Raw genomic sequence first — 22,606 nt, 5'->3', positions numbered from 1 at the left:
GGTTTTATTTGTGTAGCAACTCTGTGTTACTGCGTGTTGCTTTTATTTGCTGTGGATCAAAAGCTGCTAACGTTAGCTGGAAATTTTGACTACACAGACTGATTTGCGTGACAGTAAGATGTCACCACCCCATGCTTCACAAGCTGCGACATCGTCGCGAAGAAACAGTGACCCGTATATGTAATAAGTTTCCTTTAATTTACGTCTATGGTCACAAACTTTTAGTTTACAGATTACCGGTTTCGGTCTTTAATGACCTTCATCAGATCTGTTGCATAAAAACAAAGTCTACATCTACATCTACATCTGCATCCATACTCCGCAAGCCACCTGACGGTGTGTGGCGGAGGGTACCCTGAGTACCTCTATCGGTTCTCCCTGCAGTACATTAGAACTTTGTTCTTATGCATTAGATCTGATGATGGCCATTAAAGACCGAAACCGGTAATCTGTTAACTAAAAGTTTGTGACCATAGACGTAAATTAAAGGAAACTTATTACCATCCAATGCTTCAACACTATTTCCTCCTTCTTCTCCTACACCTGCAGGTCTCACACTTCTGTTCCAGGCCAAGGAACTATTTCCCTCAACACATTTTAAAGCCGGTATGGTAATTATATGACCACAGCGTGGTGAAGTGACCAGTCATTTTTTCTCGTTTTTAAGCAGTGACGTCGCCAAAGTGTGTGAATTTTCTTCTATGTAATTTTCAGCAATTTCTCAAATAAAAAAAATACAATAAGTAGCAGTGACGATGTAGAAATTCCTGTGGCAAATTTTAAATCTTCGAGGGAGTGGCCTGTTGCAATTAATCTGACAGTCGCTCTAAGACGTTGCTCTGTGAAAATGCTCTTCCTCATAACTGTTTCGTTCAAGCTTAATTTATCCTTGAAACTTCCTGGCAGATTAAAACTGTGTGCCGGACAGAGACTCGAACTCGGGACCTTTGCCTTTCGTGGGCAAGTGCTCTACCAACTGAGCTACCCAAGTACGACTCACGCCCTATCCTCAGAGCTTTAATTCCGCCAGTACCTCGTCTCCTACCTTCCAAACTTCACAGAGGCTCTCCTGCGAACCTTGCAGAACTAGCGCTCCTGGAATAAAGGTTATTGCAGAGACATGGCTTAGCCACAGCCTGGGAGAACTCTCAGCGCACACTCCGCTGTAGAGTGAAATTTCATTCTAGAAACATCTCCCAGGCTGTGGCTAAGCCATGTCTCCGCATTATCCTTTCTTCCAGAGTGCTAGTTTTGCAAGGTTCGCAGGAGAGCTTCTGCGAAGTTTGGAAGGTAGGAGACGAGGTACTGGCGGAATTAAAGCTCTGAGGACGGGGTGTGAGTCGTGCTTGAGTAGCTCAGTTGGAGAAGGTTGGTCTCTGTAGTAAAAGCCCGCATCTCGTGGTCGTGCGGTAGCGTTCTCGCTTCCCACGCCCGGGTTCGATTCCCGGCGGGGTCAGGGATTTTCTCTGCCTCGTGATGGCTGGGTGTTGTGTGATGTCCTTAGGTTAGTTAGGTTTAAGTAGTTCTAAGTTCTAGGGGACTGATGACCTAAGATGTTAAGTCCCATAGTGCTCAGAGCCATTTTTGTAATAAAAACCTGAGTGGATGGATCAACCACCGAACTTGAACAGGATGTCTTGCGACGTCCGCAACGACCAAACACAACGATCAATAACGAAAAAAAAAAAGTTGGTAGAGCACTCGCCCGCGAAAGGCAAAGGTCCCGAGTTCGAGTCTCGGTCCGGCACACAGTTTTAATCGATCAGGAAGTTTCATATCAGCGCACACTCCGCTGTAGAGTGAAAATTTCATTCTAGATTAATTTATCCTTGACGATGTCCCACAGTATTTCATTCTTACTTCGATGGACATCTGGGTAACTGTACTCCTTAACGCACGTACCACGTTTTCTCTGTTTTGTATTCCTGTTCACGCTCATAGCTGCAACAGCTATCGCTGTACCAACGATGATAATTCGTATTCGATCTGTTTTCGCACGGAACGTGGCTGCTAACGTATTCACTGTTGCACGCCACGCAATATTTTAGAACTGAAGAAACTCCACACACTACGCTTGCGCACGTGCGGTTTCACCGTTGCATGCCGGCACAGAATACAGTGTACATAGAATGGAAACACGGCTGCAATCCATGCATCAAAATTTAGTGCGCGTGCACAAAGTGTACCATTTTGAAATAGAGAAAACAGCCGTATCTGAAGCCAAAGGCGAACTGATACTTTTTATTCATTTATTTTATTAGCTGAGCATTTCAGCTGCTGGGCTTACCTACAAGTAAAGAGTTGTTTGCTCTACTATCAAAGTTAAAAATATGTTATGAGCAGTAGGAAGAGAGAAGACCACACAGGCAAGTGACGAGCAGTTCCCACAAAATGGCTGATAGCAGTGTTCGTACATGAGAAAAATGAGTTTTCAGTTTTCTTGCTGTAAACAATAAAAGCTCATTTAACTGTCAAAATAGTGTATGTAAATGCAGCAAAGCTACATCACCATCTGGAGTTTTTCAGTACAGGTTCTCCTTTTCCTCTAAAAAATTAAAAACGACTTGTTTAGCATTTGCATGTTTCTTCACTACTGTATATAATACCTCTCATTTGATTATGAGGAAACTAATTGGCTCGTAAAATTGATTTATTTCGTATCTTATATTTTCACAGGACACCTTGATGATCAAGTTCTGTTTTTTCGATGTTCGTCATAGCTACTGTGCTACTTAGTTTCCAAGTAATCTGCAACATAAAATTTGAAGGCTTTACAGTGACAATAATGGTCACTAGCTACTTGACATTTGGTTCACATTAGGTGATACGTTGCTGTGTAATAAATGTAGCTAACATATTGAAATTGATTTTAAAGTTGTAAGTAAAGGCACATATCACTACAGTACGGAGAAAATTGATGTTAAAATATTTTATTTTTGGCAGGCTGTCTAACGGCACCACTCACAAATAGCACGCAGCTCACTCTTGAACAGTTCGTGCAAGTAGTGGATGCACATTTCTCACAGTAGTGTTCGTGATTTGTTGTTGTACTCACTGCTGGAAGAAAATAATGATGATGAAGAAGGAGAAGACACTCCACATCAACAGTTACGTAATGTAAAGGCTGAAACACTTCTCATATTTAGGACAAAGTGTCACAAAAGTTTCTTTTTGACTCTCATCAGTCGTCATTTATTAAATGAATATGATTTATCTTACATAATAGGTAAGAATGAAATTGGAAGTCTGGATCTCATTACAAACATTTTTATAAATTAAATTTTAATGCCGTCTACTCTCTTCATTTAAAGCAATACCTACATTAATTCGAAGTAAATTCGCTGACTGCCAATATCTTGGCATCACCTGTGTGTTATGTACAGAGACACTGCCCATTAATGAAATATGAAAATTTGTGGTAGACTGGAACTCGAACCAGAATTTCCCGCATAATGTGTGCGGTCACCTTAACCAATTCAGCTGTCTGTGCATGGAAATTTCCTCAGATTAATTTCGGATGGCTGTCAAACATCGTTTTCATGACTGTTCGTCCAGACATGCAGGTAAATAATATCTGTGTGTTACTTTCAGGCTGAACATGAATGAATATTCCAGCATTAATATACAGTAAATACTGAAACGCCTGCAGAATGCCCCATAACAGCTGTTTTATAGGAAGTGAACTTGATTTATCAGCTCAAAGTCCCAAAAAAGAAAAAAAATTAACAGTAAAATAAAGCTGCTGAAAGGAAAATACCGATATTTACAAAACAAAGTAGCTTTATTGTCATCTGCACCAAGTGGAGGATACAGAGAAACCTGAAGGAGGGCGCGCTGAAGATACGTTGAGCTACCTTTACTTTTACCGTAATAAAAAAATAATCAGTTCACATGCAGAGTTTAAGAAAGTTTTATTTAAACTGATTATACACATATACAAGACAATGCCATCTTATGATATAAAAAACTTACAATTGTGGTTCTCTTCCTTAAACGATGAATTTTTTGCGCCTATTCTTCCTGGCAAATTGGTGAATTACATCGTCAATAGGACAAACAATGTCAGGGTGAGTGTTCAATAGAGCTAAGCCATTAAGTCGATCCTCCTCCATTGTCAACCTCAGCCATGTCTTTGTACGCCGCAATGTTGAAAAACTTCTTTCTACTGTAGCAATAGATGCAGGTAGACAAGCAAATATTTTGTGCAGCGTGTGCAAAGTAGGATAGTCAGATCTAGGACAAACAGACAACGCATGTACATTAAGAGCGTTTATGCACGTTTGCCTGTATTGAAGAATCTCTCCCATTAGTCTCTTTTTCATCAAAAAGAGTGATTCTTCTTCAATGAACGGTAGTTCAGTTAAGCACTGATTAAATTTATATGCCAGATCATTACCGTCATGTTTCAGTAGTTGTGAGGGCAAAAGTATGTTGCATTTTAAATGATGAATATTTTCTTCAGCACAACATTCTCTCGTGTCAGTCGTAGCATGGTCCAGTGTTGGAATAAAAACAGTTCTTTTCCAATATGTCATAGTATCATCATTATGATCGCAGTTTTCTCTGCGTCTTCGTCTGCCTGTAAGACGAGGAACACTCATCTCCACGTCTAACTTTTCCATAATTGCCTTCGCCTCTTCAACAATACGAGCAAAGAAGCTATCATCATTAACTCTCATGCCGTCTTACACTTTGAGCATCGAATCTAATTTTGCATTTGCCATCACGACGTCCAAGCTGGGGTCTTGTTAAGATTTTGCTGACTGGATATGTTATGCTCATAATGTCACTCAGTGTAAACAGAGTGATATTAAACTCGCAATTAGAGAGAGCTCGGAGGAGAATATTGGCTTCGGCAGCCGTTGTTCTATCCCTCCAACACTGTATTTCTTTAAGAACTTCGCAAACTGTTCCGAGATCAACTGCGAATTTAATAAGAGCAATACGTTGCTCAACCCAGCTCAACCCATCTCGTTTGACAATGTAGCTGCAGCGAGTGTTTTAGGTAACTCTTCACAATGTTGCGAACCGCTTGCTAGACGCTGTAAAGAACGATATTACGTCTTCAATAATACCATGTTTGTTTTTCACGCTTGTAACTTTGCAACTGCGAGAGACAGCGACTTCGACACGGTGCTAATTGCGCGTTGGTAGCTTCATTTCTTATTGTAGCCACAGCTCCTTTCAATTCTGACATATTAACTGAGCAAGCATCACAGCCTATATCCACACAGCTCTCCAGTGACAGAGGAAGGCTTTCCTTTCTCCTTAGAATCGTAGTACCTAATACTTCAAAATGGTTCAAATGGCTCTGAGCACTATGGGACTTAACTTCTGAGGTTTTCAGTCGCCTAGAACTTAGAACTACTTAAACATAACTAACCTAAGGACATCACACACATCCGTGCCCGAGGCAGGATTCGAACCTGCGACCGTAGCGGTCGCGCGGTTCCAGACCGTAGCGCCTAGAACCGCTCGTCCACCCCGGCCGGCTCTAATACTTCACCAGTAACGCTACGCTCTTCATCTTGACTCTCTTGAGGTTCATCGTGAATGTTTCCATTACATTGTCGTTATGGATGTCAACGAAACCCAAAAATCTTTCGTGTAATTTGCTGTCACAATCAATGTATCTTGCAGCTAAACTCAGTTGGCCAATGTGCGCTATGTCCTTAGTCTCTTCGAAGATTATGTTGTAATAGCGAGAATCTTTGATTTCCTTCGTATTCTCGATAACATCACTGTTTCACAGAATGAAACAAGTTCGTTACACATTGCTTTACTTATGTAAGTGGCGTTCGCTTCAGTGGTCTCAAGGTGATGTTTTAGTTGCAAGTCTCCAGCGTCAATTCTAAATCTTAGAAGAGCTCTAAAGTTTCCCTCGTTACTCACTATACTTTCACGAACATTTTCGTTTTTTAATAGACTCCCATCATCTCTATGCCCCACAGAGAAATATTTTGCTTTCCTGAAATATGATTGTTTTTATTATAGATACAAGACGGTCTCTGTTTTCCCTAATGCTTTCCATTCTCTGTCTTGACAATTGATTTATGACCTCAAGTTCGCGGTTACCTCATGTCGCCAAAAATAATTTTGCAAGTTCGCGGTTACCTCATGTCGCCAAAAATAATTTTGCATCTGTTGACGCTTTAACGTAGTACTTGAGTTGAGAGTGGGTCTCAAGGTCACCATCTTTACCAGTAAGTCTGGCAAACTTTGTTAGTGCTTTTCTTTCCTCTAAGCATTCTATTATTCACAAAAATTGAACAGTTAATGCAAAGATCCCTTTTTAACTTGTGAGAACACCAGCAATAGATACTGTTCAAAGCGATTATCGTGCACTTGTCTGCGTTCAACCCGTCCGCTCTTGTTGTGCTCGGAAGTAGGAAAGATATAAACTTTTTCAGGTTTCCTTGGAGCTGTGAGAAGCTTGTGTTTTATATCATCACTAATACTTCCAGACGCTAATATATCCAAATAATTGCCCATATCCGTGGAATTAAAAGAATCAGTCGATGAACTTTGTTGTAGGAGTTACGACGAAGTGCTGGGCTCCACCTGTACATCTGGTGGTGTTTTTGAGGCTGAACGGTGAACGGAACCTTCAGATGTTTCTACTTTTCTTCTTCTTATTACATAACGATCAATTTTATTATATTGTTACGACACAGATAAATTAGATGCCAATTATTCTAGAATAAACACTACATCCGCACTGAAAAATGCAACACTAACTTAGCACTAAAACACACACGGTCACACACTGCGTATTCCTAATATCACTAAGCGCAACACTGAATTCCGTGATAATAGCCAATAATCGCAGTTGTTCACTTTTTATCACTTTCAAGTTATCGCGACGATTGTAGCTTTCAAACTGACTATCTGGCAGCGACTCTGCTTCACTTATATACTGTATGTGGCTCAATTGTTTCGAGAACATTCGCTGCCAGAATGTTTGCTTCCAGACTGTTATGGAGTGTGAACAACTACCTACTGTGAAAGCGACAAGCCAATATGTACCTTACGACGTATAAAGAGCGAGTTTCCAATAATGACGTCAAGCGGCAATTTATGTGTGTGGAGTTTTTATTGTCGGTTCCGTTCCTTTCTAGTGCATTCGATAGAGGGCCTATATACTATATACACTCCTGGAAATGGAAAAAAGAACACATTGACACCGGTGTGTCAGACCCACCATACTTGCTCCGGACACTGCGAGAGGGCTGTACAAGCAATGATCACACGCACGGCACAGCGGACACACCAGGAACCGCGGTGTTGGCCGTCGAATGGCGCTAGCTGCGCAGCATTTGTGCACCGCCGCCGTCAGTGTCAGCCAGTTTGCAGTGGCATACGGAGCTCCATCGCAGTCTTTAACACTGGTAGCATGCCGCGACAGCGTGGACGTGAACCGTATGTGCAGTTGACGGACTTTGAGCGAGGGCGTATAGTGGGCATGCGGGAGGCCGGGTGGACGTACCGCCGAATTGCTCAACACGTGGGGCGTGAGGTCTCCACAGTACATCGATGTTGTCGCCAGTGGTCGGCGGAAGGTGCACGTGCCCGTCGACCTGGGACCGGACCGCAGCGACGCACGGATGCACGCCAAGACCGTAGGATCCTACGCAGTGCCGTAGGGGACCACACCGCCACTTCCCAGCAAATTAGGGGTATCTGCGAGGACCATTCGCAACCGTCTCCATGAAGCTGGGCTACGGTCCCGCACACCGTTAGGCCGTCTTCCGCTCACGCCCCAACATCGTGCAGCCCGCCTCCAGTGGTGTCGCGACAGGCGTGAATGGAGGGACGAATGGAGACGTGTCGTCTTCAGCGATGAGAGTCGCTTCTGCCTTGGTGCCAATGATGGTCGTATGCGTGTTTGGCGCCGTGCAGGTGAGCGCCACAATCAGGACTGCACACGACCGAGGCACACAGGGCCAACACCCGGCATCATGGTGTGGGGAGCGATCTCCTACACTGGCCGTACACCACTGGTGATCGTCGAGGGGACACTGAATAGTGCACGGTTCATCCAAACCGTCATCGAACCCATCGTTCTACCATTCCTAGACCGGCAAGGGAACTTGCTGTTCCAACAGGACAATGCACGTCCGCATGTATCCCGTGCCACCCAACGTGCTCTAGAAGGTGTAAGTCAACTACCCTGGCCAGCAAGATCCCCGGATCTGTCCCCCATTGAGCATGTTTGGGACTGGATGAAGCGTCGTCTCACGCGGTCTGCACGTCCAGCACGAACGCTGGTCCAACTGAGGCGCCAGGTGGAAATGGCATGGCAAGCCGTTCCACAGGACTACATCCAGCATCTCTACGATCGTCTCCATGGGAGAATAGCAGCCTGCATTGCAGCGAAAGGTGGATATACACTGTACTAGTGCCGACATTGTGCATGCTCTGTTGCCTGTGTCTATGTGCCTGTGGTTCTGTCAGTGTGATCATGTGATGTATCTGACCCCAGGAATGTGTCAATAAAGTTTCCCCTTCCTGGGACAATGAATTCACGGTGTTCTTATTTCAATTTCCAGGAGTGTAGTAACAATGTGTTTTCTCAAAAGTCACTATAATAGAATTTATACGCATTAATAATTTCCCATACCTAACTCGTATTACGAATTAGGTATGGGAAACTATTGTTACGTTATTAGTAAAAATATTGTTACGAGTCTATCTTTGTGCCAGACAGAAACGTATAAAATACGATGACGCGGATGCGCGTGCTACGTAGGAAAGTACAACTACTCGATAAGTCGATTCAGTGGAGTCGACTGACGAAAGAAATTAATCACTCTCACTCTTGATTAATCTTCACTCTTGCACTTGCTACAACTAGGACTTTTTACTTATTCATTTTTCAGTCTTAATATTTCTGCTTTTGAATGTAAACTAGTTTCCTATTCGACGAATAGTCCGTTTTTATAACGCTATGTGTCGAAGGTTCACAGTAGAAGAAAACAGTAGAATATTCGCGACTTTTCTCGAACAAATGCCACACAGAATAACGTATCGAGATCACTAGAATGGCCGCGACTTTTCTCTTAGGTATGTGTTAACTATCTTTGTGCCAGACAGAAACGTATAAAATACGATGACGCGGATGCACGTGCTACGTAGGAAAGTACAACTACTCGATAACTCGATTCAGTGGAGTCGACTGACGAAAGAAACGAACGAATAACGTGCGGGATTATTGGCGGGGGCGGCGCGGGTGGCAAGGGGCACTGTCTGCAGCTAAAAGCAGTGGCGGCTCACAGCTCGCGCTAGGGGACAGTAATGAATTTAAAAGCTTATGCGGTCAGTTATTAACTAAAGATTTATCATAACTTGTTTCACTAGTGTTCCTTCCGTAAAATTTTTCATTCAGTCAGATTACTTCCGTTTCGTAAGAATGACCATTTTGAACCATAGTAGTAAGTAGCTACTGTATCGCGTTTACTCAATTTCAAGATGACAGTATTACAGAAAACATCAGTCTTCCAGGTTTAATGCATTCTGTCAAATTCAGTTGATCACACGTTGCAAGGGTTTTTAGTGAACTGTTATTTTTAATTTCTACTTCCGAGGGATAAACAGATTAGTTTGCTTGTGAACTACAGGAACAACTTTTTTCATTTAAATAACTATCTTTCGGTGTATAGCCCATTCTACCTGACACGTTTCTTAGTATCGCGGATTAGTAGTCTCAGAAGATATTTTTTTCTATGCGTTGCTTTGGTTAGAAATCTTTTTTCCACTATTTACAGCAAAATAAAGTCCCAATTGGACTACTCATGTCAGTTTCACACAGGCCACTGTTTACAATTACACCACAGATGGCTTCAGTTTACGTCACGCCAATCTGCAGCGCCTTCCTTACATGTAGATGCATTGGCAACATAATTATATTAACTTTATTTTACATTCACAACTCGTACATTTTATCATTTTATTTATTATTTTATGCTTTTTAAAAACTTATGTACATAAAACAAACCTTATTGTAACTGGTTCTTCACCTGTTCATTTAGCACTGAAGATGCACTCTAGATATACAATATCACTGCGACTGACTGCGTTCCCTTTACTATCTGAAAAGAGTACGCTCCATCACTGTTACGTATTTCTGCAATAAAAGGTTCAAACTTCTGAAACGAACAAATACGCAGTTGCTAACGCTATGTGCCTGGCTTGACCTGGCAGTGAAGCATTCATCACTTAAAAGGCTTGCGGCAATCAACCAGTTATATGAAAGCGTGTTGTCTGTTTTTTTTCGGACATGTCCGAAAGTACAGATACCACGCATCTATATAACTGATTCGCCTCTATGGGCAACGAATCTACCACTTTCAGTGCAGATGCACAGGTATGTCAGACCACCTGTGGGAATCTCTGAGCAGCGAGTATGGAAGACATGGGCAGGGACTGCGGGTAGGTGGCGCTGGGTGGGAATGTGGATCAGCCGAGATGGTCCGCTCAGTTGCGTTGAACACTGTGTCCGGATGTCGTAGTGGTTAACGCAACTGCCTAGTAAGCAGGAGACCCCGCTTTCGAATTCCGGTCCGGTACACATTTTCACTCGTCGCTGCTGATTCCACGTAAAGTCCTAATGCAGCTGACATCAATTATTCCTTCCCTTTTCTTTCCTTTCTCCCCCCTCCAACTTCAATTTACATATAAAGCCAAAGAGTTAATACACCTGGGTAGGATGTAGCTTCATTCAAACTGCTGGCGTTTGGAAAGATATACATGTTACTTATCAGACGTATTTTTACTCAGTAAAGGAACTGAAAAAGTCAATGGGCGTTGGGCACACACCTAAAACTCCCGCCATTTTTCCTCACGACAAACGCAAACACGAAACGTACAAGTGGGCGGTCGCAAAAGGCAGTCACCGCCATGGAATGGATGTGTAGTACTGAGAGTTGTCGCGGCCAATCAAGGGGCGACATGGGGCCAGAAGTTGAAACACGGTTCAGAAAGGAGCGGCATGGCGGTACTAACCCGACAATGAAAGCCTCGCGGCTGAGTGTTCTCGAAACAAAAGCTCTAGCATGCACAGAGGCGTCCCTTTATTTCGTCAGCTGATCTCGATCCCTTGGCATAATGTTCTAACTTTTGTGGTTACGACCACCTACGGTGTCTGATACTCACTTGGAGCTTTATTGTACTCGATCCTTTTTGAAGTGAATACGAAATACCTTTCGAATCGTCAAGAGTGCTCAAAAGAAGGGACATTTGGCGTCCCGCCTAAGGCCTACATGGGATGTGTCATGGCACCCCTTAAAATCGGGACATCTCGCTAAAATGGGAACATCTGGCAACAATACCTTAACAAGAAATACAATGCTATTTCAGCATTTCCTGTAAAGTCTTCTTCATATCTAACATACGACAGGTAAACAATGATTTACGTTCAACACTTCACTATAAAATTAGATAATTTTTTTGTACCTCTGTCCATTTTCTCCGGGAGAAAATAAATGTGTAAATTATAGAATAAAAAGATTTACTGTCAAACAAAAAAGACTAAAAGAAAAGTTATATTTTCTTTCTTTCCATTCAGTTTTATAGATAGCATATTTTTATTGACACTAAAACAATATATTATATCTAATTCTTTCTGATTTCAATAAAGGCTTTTAAAGATCTCAGGAATGACCTTACATGGAAATGAAATGATTCTTCTTTTGATATTTGGCGCTGGAATAAGATTCAGATATTTTTATCTGTCATGGCGGAATGGCCACGTAGCGCTCATTTTAATAGAAAAAAACAACCAATTAATACGATCACTAGCTGCAGATTTATATTTGTGTGTCTTACGAAGAGCATGTGGAAGCCATCCAAAGACGAAGGGAGAGATGAATGGTTAGGGTGACGGGAAAGGGGGGGGGGGGTGGAGAAATGATGTGCCGCTTGTGTGGAAATATGTCCTCGAACCAGCCCTGAAACATGCTCGCAAAAGTATGACATAAGATTGGCTATCTTATGGATATTTGTCTTGCTTCTTCTTGATGATATTCAGCAAATTTGTGAAAGATAAATGGTAACTTTGATCTTAAACGTAATTTTAAAAAGTGCTCCAAGCTTTTATGTGCACGCGTTTAGAAGATATGCACTTGCAAAATCGGACAGTTCTTTTGAAACAAAAACTTTGTAGCCCTGTCATATTATAAGAAGACTATTTGGAAAGTAAGTTCCGGTTGGTTGCGAAATGCAAACCACAACGAAAATTTTTGTGTTTGCTACGCCTTCCGGCCACTTCTCTACATTGTCGACGCTCCGACGTCGTAGCGTTGTACCAACTTTCCAATTTCCGTCATAGAAGGCAGCCGCCTGTGCTTTTCGTCACTTCTCTACGCTGGTCTGCAGTTCGTTGTCTGTGCCAAAATGTTGTCTTCGTAGCCGGCGGTTCATGTGGGCAGAGGTGAACATCAGAAGGACCTTAGTCGGCGCCATATGGTGGGTGGTCAAACACTTCCCACCGAAAACGCAGCAAAGCTACGTCATTGTCCCCTCAGTGTACGGCCAAGAACTGCCATGAATAAGGAAATGCATGAAAGGTAAGTTATGTAGGATTGCATGGAATCAGGCCGAACAGCGCAGCGGTCACCTATACTCGGCGGTAGACACTATTGCCCTAGGCATATTTACGTGCTTACTGTCTGCCCAGAACTGAAAAGAGCGACGTGACGAGATCGACAGGCGTGCTAGAGACTGCTCAACACATCTGTCCAAGGATTCAACCGATTTTCACTGTCTTTTCTGTTGTGTCGGCAGACTTGCCAACACTACGCACACTAATTGAAAGAGGCGGCCAAGATGCACGCGCTAACTCACGAAGGATGGAGTGAGGTCTGAAACAGGAGACTTAATGAATGCTATAAAGAAAAGTACGTAGCTCCTTTGGTACTTATCTTTTAATCCATCCTTTGTATACATCGTTCTTGATGAGACATCTGGAGATTGTGGCGATACAAGTGAGACTCTTTAGATACAAGCTATCTAAGGCTAATGGCGCCTTGCTAGGTCGTAGACATGAACTTAGCTGAAGGCTATTCTACTGTCTCTCGGCAAATGAGAGCAAAGGCTTCGTCCGTATAGTCGCCAGCAACGTCGTCGTACAACTGGGGCGAGTGCTAGTCAGTCTCTCGAGACCTGCCGTGTGGTGGCGCTCGGTCTGCGATCCTGACAGTGGCGACACGCGGGTCCGACATGTACTAATGGACCGCGGCCGATTTAAGCTACCACCTAGCAAGTGTGGTGTCTGGCGGTGACACCACATTTTCCATTTCACAACCTATCGGACCATACTTTCCGAATAGCCCTCGTAAAATTTGCATCAAGTTTCTATCTTCTTTCGTGTAGAAGATAATAATCTTGTGAAATGGAATAAATCGTCTTGAAACACCCTGGGCTTGACGAATTTTCCAATGATTAGTGCCTGGTACTAGTTGAACATTTACTACGACTGTTTACTGCTAGTGAATGTGTTGTTAAAATGAGAAGGCATCCGCTTTTACACAGTAAATACAGAGAGAAATCCCTTACTCTTTAAATACTGTAATATCATCTATCAGGCCAAAGGAAAAAAGAAGGAAGGTCAGGGTTTAACGTTTCATCGACAACGAGGTCATTAATAATGGAAGGTCAGAGGAGTTACTCTATGTTACGATAACAGTTTTCAAAAAAATGGTTCAAATGGTTCTGAGCACTATGCGACTCAACTTCTGAGGTCATCAGTCGCCTAGAACTTAGAACTAATTAAACCTAACTAACCTAAGGACATCACACACATCCATGCCCGAGGCAGGATTCGAACCTGCGACCGTAGCGGTCGCTCGGTTCCAGACTGTAGCGCCTAGAACCGCACGGCCACTCCGGCCAGCAACAGTTTTCATTCGACCTCAATACGAAGCGGCTGAATACAATTTTCCTGGTTGGCCAATAGTGTGTACTCGTATGTCTTCGATAATGGCAATATAATATACAAAAATTTAATAAACAAAAAGCAGAAAATTTCTGACATAAAAGCAAAGGGTAATTACATCAGTATATGCCTAAGCAGCACTATAAATGTTCAAATGTCTGTGAATTTCTAAGGGACCAAACTGCTGGGGTCATCGGTACCCTAGACTCACACACTACGTGAACTAACTTATACTAAGAACATCACAAACACCCATGCCGGAGGGAGGGCTCGAACCTCCGGCGGGAGGCCTTAAACCGCGCGGCCACTCGGTGCGGCTAAGCAGCACTACGTCGAATTCAGTTTGCACTTTGGTTGCAGAAGGATTATAAAATAATAACGAAAGACATGCATCAATTGTTATTTGTAGCATAGGTGTGAAAACCTTTCTGTGAGAAGTTTTACGAACTCATCGAGAAATGAAAAGTACACTACTGGCCATTAACATTGCTACACCATGAAGATGACGTGCTACAGACGCGAAATTTAACCGACAGGAAGAAGATGCTGTGATATGCAAATAATTAGCTTTTCAGAGCATTCACACAAGGCTGGCGCCGGTGGCGACACCTATATCGTGCTGACATGAGGAAAGTTTCCGACCGATTTCTGATACACAAACAGCAGTTGACCGGCGTTGTCTGGTGAAACGTTGTTGTGATGCCTCGTGTAAGGAGGAGAAACGCCTACCATCACGTTTCCAACTTTGATAAATCGCCTATCGCGATTGCGGTTTATCGTATCGCGACATTGCTGCTCGCGTTGGTCGAGATCCAATGACTGTTAGCAGAATATGGAATCGGTGGGTTCAGGAGGGTAATACGGAACGCCGTGCTGGATCCCAACGGCCTCGTATCACTAGCAGTCGAGATGACACGCATCTTATCCGCATGGCTGAAACGGATCGTACAGCCACGTCTCGATCCCTGAGTCAACAGATGGGGACGTTTGCAAGACAACAACCATCTGCACGAACAGTTTGACGACGTTTGCAGCAGCATGGACTATCAGCTCGGAGACCATGGCTGCGGTTACCCTTGACGCTGCATCACAGACAGGAGCGCCTGCGATGGTGTACTCAACGATGAACCTGGGTGCACGAATGGCAAAACGTCCTTTTTCGGATGAATCAAGGTTCTGTTTACAGCATCATGATGGCCGCATCCGTGTTTGGCGACATCGCGGTGAACGCACATTGGAGGTGTGTATTCGTCATCGCCATACTGGCGTATCACCCGGCGTGATGGTATGGGGTGCCATTGGTTACACGTCTCACTCACCTCTTGCTCGCATTGACGGAACTTTGAACACTGGACGTTACATTTCAGATGTGTTACGACCCGTGGCTCTACCCTTCATTCGATCCCTGCGAAACCCCTACATTTCAGCAGGATAATGCACGACCGCATGTTTCAGGTCCTGTAGGAGCCTTTCTGGATACATAAAATGTTCGACTGCTGCCCTGGCCAGCACATTCTCCAGATCTCTCACCAACTGAAAACGACTGGTCAATGGTGGCCGAGCAACTGGCTCGTCACAATACGCCAGTCACTACTCTTGAGGAACTGCGGTATCGTGTTGAAGCTGCATGGACAGCTGTACCTGTACACGCCATCCAAGCTCTGTTTGACTCAATGCCCAGGCGTATCAAGGCCGTTATTACGGCCCGAGGTGGTTGTTCTGGGTACTGATTTCTCAGGATCTATGCACCCAAATTGCGTGAAAATGTAATCACATGTCAGTTCTAGTATAATATATTTGTCCAATGAATACCCTTTTATCATCTGCATTTCTTCTTGGTGTAGCAATTTTAATGGCCAGTAGCGTATTTAGTACCAATCCGATACCAAAGCTATTCGAGGATAGGATGTCATTTGTTTCATTGCTAGCTGACAGTGCATAACTCCCGAGAATTTGCCAGCAGTAGCACTGGAAAACAATAGAATTAAAACCCGATGTCGTGTTTTATTCGAAAGCTAGAGACATTCACAACTGTCACCGCAACTGGTGTACAATGTACAGCGAGCTGGCTTGCGATAAATACTGTGTTATCAGAGACGGTTTTATTATCCTTCTACTCACTACGTTTACATGCGACACACTTCCGGCAAACGCGCCGGCAGCTCGTGGTCTAGGGGCTAGCGTTGCTGCCCCTGGATCACGGGCTCCCGAGTTCGATTCCCGGCCGGGTTGGGGATTTTCTCTGCCCATTGGACTGGGTGCTTGTGTTGTCCTCATCATTTCATCATCATTTGTGAGAGTGACTAGACTGACGAGATGGGATTGTGAAAAGAAACAGGACTGTGTAGAAATTGGAACTTTGTACGGCCGCTGATGACCGCATATTTGAGCGCCCCACAAACCAAACATCATCATTATCATCATCGGACAAGCCTAAACCAAATTTCGGGAACGGTTTCTCGCTGTCGTGTTTAGCCTACATGTTAAGGCATGAGCAGTTTTGCTAGAACGGCGATATACGGCATTTACAAATCATCTGTTTCGATTTCTGATTTAGTCAGCAAACTTGTTGTTTCTCTGCAGTTAAATATTAGCGGTAGAGAACTTCATACTGTCAATATTTCTACTTCTCCTTCTCTGCACTAGAAGTTACTCCTTACTGATTAGCCGAAAATTTTTAAAAACGAGACGTAACCTGACAACCCTCACATATTTCAGAAACGGTTGGACATTTTACATTGGAGCGAAATCGCTTGTAGAAGTGGAAATCCCACAGCCAGTAACGCATTTACAGAATCAGTATTGAAGTGTATACACGGCCAACCAGAAGCGGTATTACAGCACCCAGTCCACGAGAGGAGAAAATCTCCGGGAATCGAACCCGAGCCCAATGCACGGAGGACAAGCACTTTACCACCCAGCAAAGCAGGAAGCCCCATGTAAACACAGTGCTACTGATACTGCCTATCTCTTACATTGTTCTATTATTAAATAGATCTACGACAAACGAGATCTTGATTGATTTAAAAATACTATACTGCACTTACTATAATTTTGAAGGCAGTCTCAATTGAACAGGAGTTAAACAATTTTCATGAAAAAGTTAAGTTCCGATCACAGCAGATCACAGCACAGAGCGATCGGCTGACTGTCGTTTATTTGAAGGATTTCAACGACTACCTTGCAGCAACCTCTCTGACTTTCAGCGTGTAATCTGACGTGAGAACTTAATTACGACGAATATAAGGTGTCAAGACATTTATTTTCAATTCTGAGTGCTTGAAATTAATTCTAATTAAAAACAAATAATGTATGTTCACCAAATTAGACTGACCTTGTTTACTAACAGGGCCTGTGAATAAACATTTTACGACGATGTCAAGCTACGTTACGTCCGCTATTACTGTTTCAAGAGATTTTAATGAAGTTTGTGAGTCGTCCTCACAGATTTAAATAAAAATAAACTGAACACGTCCATGGAGATCACCCGCTGACTTAATAAACAAAAATTTAGCACCTATAAAACGCTACAAAAAGGAGGAGGAGCCACATCCTGCAAGTGCTCATCTCCTCATGAGGAACCTACATCCCATTTGTGTTATCTCTAGACGTGGTTATATCAGATGGCCGTCCAGATCTCCCGACCTTACAGCCTGTGATTTTCTTCTGTGAGGCTACTCGAAATCACAAGTGTTTAGATGTCCAGCACCACACACAATTCAGAAAGAAACCCGACGAATCAGTATGGAGATGCTGCTACAGGTAATGAGCAATGTCAGCAGAGGACTTGGCAAGTGAGTATGGAGGAATGGTGGGCATCTAAAAGACATTATTTTTGGAAAAAAGACTTTTTAAATTTATTTTTCAGTTTGAAAACTAATTGCTATGTTTACTGTGAGTCCTTGTGCATATGAAGTAAATAAAGCTGGCTAATCAGTCACTCTTGATAACACTTCTAAAATCACTCGATTTACTGCCGCACCCTGTACGTTAACCAAGACTATGGTCGCTAAATTTTTTAAGAGACAAATAATGCTTCTTATTTCAAAGAGAGGTGAATAAAAAACATATTTCTGATGCCGAATTATTTTCAAAATTTATATATTTTTTTACTTAAATACGGATTTCTTTCACGTTTGGCAACAAATATGAATTTTTGATTGGTTTTATAAGGTCAATAACGCATGTAACATTATAAATTTGTGTTTAAATAAATGATCAATTACTTTATTCAGATTTACCGAAGCTCTGTCTTCCCACTGGTTTGCACTGGCTACCAAAAATTCTATTTCGGTAAATGATGAGTTGGCGTGAACAGAAAGAATATAAGGTACAAACTCGTTAATTGTTTGGTGATTTAATCATTTGCTTTTTAAGCAGATAATGTTACTTGTTGGAAGTATTTTTTTGCGAAGACTTTTTATCATAATCCGTTAATTTAACTTAAACATCTTTAATTAATCTTGTTTCATAATTTGAATCATCCTTGCAGATATTGCACATCTCAAGAAATGTATCCTGAGCATTACTTCTTATTCAGTCTGTGAGACGTCGTCTGAGCTTCGGAGCAAAGTTCGCTAAAGGCGCCTGCCACACCAGGACCATCGTCAAACAGACTGCTCCCGTGAACCCTGCCACCACGAAAGTGTAACGCAACGAAAACACTGGCGAGTACGCGACCTCTAAGAAATTAACGTAATGAAAATACAGTCCCTAATAATACAATTAGTGCGAAAGAGTCCCAATATACAGCAAAAGGAGGGTGTGAAATCAAACTACAAAATTAAATTCAGTGTCCTGGATATTACAGTTTTAATGTTTCAAAAGGCTCTCCTCAATTTTACAGAAATATACGCAAATGCAAGTTATAGGAAGATAGGCTATATAGAAGAACATTTCATAAAAAGCAAAACTAATGACATTAACATTCAATTAAAATACTGGGAAGTAAGACCAAACTGGAAAGGAATAAGAAAAAGATTCTTGTCATATTACACACTAAATTAAATCACAAGTTTACTTTCTATTGATTATCGACATGACTGATTATTGGATCCCAAGGGAAGTAATAAACACAGCCCGAAGCCCAAGGTTCTTCACTGGTAACTCTGGTGAGTCTCACAAACACATGTATACCATATTAACTGAACTGTCAATCAGCCTCTCCCTAACTTCATTAGTGACTCGGTGCGTAGCGCCACAGGTTTATCCTATCATCGCTGAATGACGACGACGGCTGCAAAATAAGCATCACTATCACCGAAGATGCGTCAGCATCCGTCGTGAGACGGTAAGATGTACCCTGTCAGCTGCTGCCCTCCGTTTCTGAGCCATCAGCACGAAAAGAACCCAGTTTGATGCGCAATCCAAGTCCAAGACTGCTTGCTGCGAATAGACCAACATTTCTCCAAATCTGCCGATGATCAAATCGCCCTCCAGACTTGCTTGCTTTTCTCCTCCTGAGTTCTGCACTGCGCTTCTCAGCAAACCCCAGAGCCAATCAGAGCGCCTGCTCAAAAGGTGCTATCAATTAAAACATTTTACAACACAATTTCAACTCGCAGATACCAAATATGAAACGAGAAGCCAATCATAAACGTTCCCGAGAATAACGAAACCGCACCCAAATCTGTTCCCAGGCTCTGTGCCCATGAGCCATGAGCGCTCTTCACATTCAGGAAACATAGTAACGATATTATCTGTTCAAAAAAAATCCTTCATCTCATTTCAGAGACTGGGCTTCTGTTTGAGCAAGTGTTCCCTCTCCCCATAAGGCGCCCTCTGAAAAAAAAAAAAACGTTAGTTGAGTCTCTCGTATTGCCTGCAATATGATTTCCAAATAAAACCTTTTACTGGGATGTGAACTCTCTTGTTTCGTTAGCAAGTTCCCCGCTGATGGTTCAAATGGCTCTGAGCAGTACGGGACTTAACATTTGAGGTCATCAGTCCCCTAGAACTTAGAACTACTTAAACCTAACTAACCTAAGAACATCACACACATCCATGCCCGAGGCAGGACTCGAACCTGCGACCGTAGCAGTCGCGCGGTTCCGGACTGAAGCGCCTAGAACCGCTCGTCCACCGCGGCCGGCGTTCCCCGCTGACTCCCGTGTCCAGGCACCCGTCAGTTCAGAGTTTGGCTCAAAGCTGACTTTTCAGGTGTATCCTCCTCTCGGCTTCCTGTGGGGCGAGTCCTTGCAGCAAGTAGGTCACGGATGTATATTCCTCCTCATTACACTAACACTGAGACCTACACAGAAATTCCCCGAAATCATTTGTCTTGTATCGCCAGTCATGCAGAGATCGTATTTAAGATTAAACGAAATAAAGAGAGAAAATAAACTAAAGAACCAAATACTGTTGAATCTTACAATCACTCATTACCCCTGAAATCAATCTCTGTTAATAAAAACTATGAAAGCTCAAATTAGTATTAATTAAAGAAATAAATAAATGAGAAAAATGACAAGAGGAATCCCAGGCTAAGGCTTGCGCCTCTCACCACCTCCACAGTGGAGAAAAAAACTGATTAAACTAAAATAGACAGGGTGTAACCTCTCCCAGTAAATTTCCAGAACCACTTCTCCCGAGAAAAGACAGCGACAGATGTAAGGAAAACAGTAGTCTCACCTCCACATAAACACAATCTCACACCACAATTACGCATTTTGAGTCATCAGTACATACGGTCGTGATGCTGGAAAGATTCCGAGATAGTTTCTTGACATTCAGTCAAAAATGGGGCCCAGCCAAGCTCGATTGCTTTACGACACTGGATGACAGCAAACGCAATCTTATTCAATTATAAACACTCAACTGTAAGGTTCCTGCAACAGTCACACCCCTGAATCGATGACTCCATACTTACCCAGTACGCTCAATTTACTTGAGCAATATGGTAATGACAACATTCACACAATGGCTTGACAGGGCTTCACAGTCTCTGTCATTCCCACATACAAAAACTCTCATCCACTTGCATTTAAAGCACTATGCATAAACCACAACAAAACGTAGAAGGAATGGTTCAAAAGGCTCTTAGCACTATGGGACTTAACATCTGAGGTCATCAGTGCTCTAGACTTAGAACGACTTAAACCTAACTAACCTAAGGACACCACACACATCCATGCCCGAGGCAGGATTCGAACCTGCGACCGCAGCAGCAGCGCGGTTCCGGACTGAAGCGCCTAGAACCGCTCTGCTACAACGGCCGGTGTAAAAAGAATATTATATTACTTACACACCACGGGGATGGAAGTAAAAGTATGGGAAATCGTCATTTCATATCAATAGTTTCAATCTTAACACCCAAAAAGTGGTATTCTAAGCTTCTGTTCTTCTCTGTGCAGAATTCCAGTGTTTCCAGTTAAAATCAATGATTAATAAAGACGCTTAGGCTACAAAACATGAAAAAATATTGCCATCCCATGAGTCTGAATCAAAATAAAATAGTATCACAGCAAATCACGATACTAGGAGTTCTCTTATATCCCTGTAGAAACAATAAAATACTTAGTAACCTCGTGCTGCCGTGTTTATAAGAAAAGCAAGAATAGACGTATGTGTACCTTCCAGCAAATTGCTTTGTAAAATCTTCAATATAAGTCCTGATGCAAAGGAGAAAATCAGAATGTAATTTAAATTGTGATTTGCCCTTTTTGGGGACCAAATTATTGCAGGTGCACCTAATACAATGTTTTTTTTCGAGGGGGTGGAAGGTTTGGGGGGGGGGGGAGGTTTAATCACACAGACACGACCATCACTACATTCCACGCTACATAAACGATAAAAAACAGGTCGCTAGCTTCCGAGCTGCGCAGTCCACGCTCTGTGAGGCGTAATAGTGGCCTGAGGAGACAGGCAACAGGACAGGGTTCATTGGGAAGTCCTTCACCGTCGGATGTGGATACATCATCGGTCGTCGAGGCCGCGAATTTTACATAAACTGGAAGTTGGAAACATGGCTGAGTGGTATAGGCTACGTTAAATGTTCGTACTTGAGCCCAGAGCGAACGCATATTTGTGGCGAAACAGGTAGGTTGATAACAAGTACAGCTCACTGTCCATAGCAAGGAACACGTAGTGGGATTCTCACCAGGAGAAAGAGGCATGTTGATCATAGTACAATACCACTGCGTTCAAAAACTATACCGGAAATGATTCTCTCTGGAAGAAAAAGGATCGTCACTGTCTTTGCATTGCTGTTGGATGTGTCAATTGGCACGTAAGTAGTATTCTCACAAGGAGAAAATTTGAAGTGAACAAGACATAAGAACGACCAACTGGTGTTTGTTGACATGCTCAGGTGCACAAGTTCTCTCGAGGTGAACTGAAATGTTGGGTGATACTCTGGCAGTTGTCGAGAAGACTGTTTCCTGTCAAGCATCAGTTGTTCTGAGTCAATTTAATTTTCTACAGTACTGCTTGGTTTGCAGGCAAACTTCTCCTTGCGTGCTGCCTCTGGTAATAGCGTGGTCCTTGCCTCAGGTCATCAACCCATTACAGCCACTGCACCAGTGTTAGATGTCGAGGCCACAGGAATGGATCACTGTTGCACCATCCCACCTACCTGTGGCAGCCATGAGAAGGGGATGCTGTCTTGTCCATTCACCTGGTGTCCTGGCCAGACGGCATGGGATCATGCTTTGCTAGACCACGAAGAGAGGTGCCAGG

This window comes from Schistocerca nitens, chromosome 1 (assembly GCF_023898315.1).
Source record: "Schistocerca nitens isolate TAMUIC-IGC-003100 chromosome 1, iqSchNite1.1, whole genome shotgun sequence".
NCBI classification, from domain to species: domain Eukaryota; kingdom Metazoa; phylum Arthropoda; class Insecta; order Orthoptera; family Acrididae; genus Schistocerca; species Schistocerca nitens.
This window is presented reverse-complemented; position numbering follows the sequence as displayed.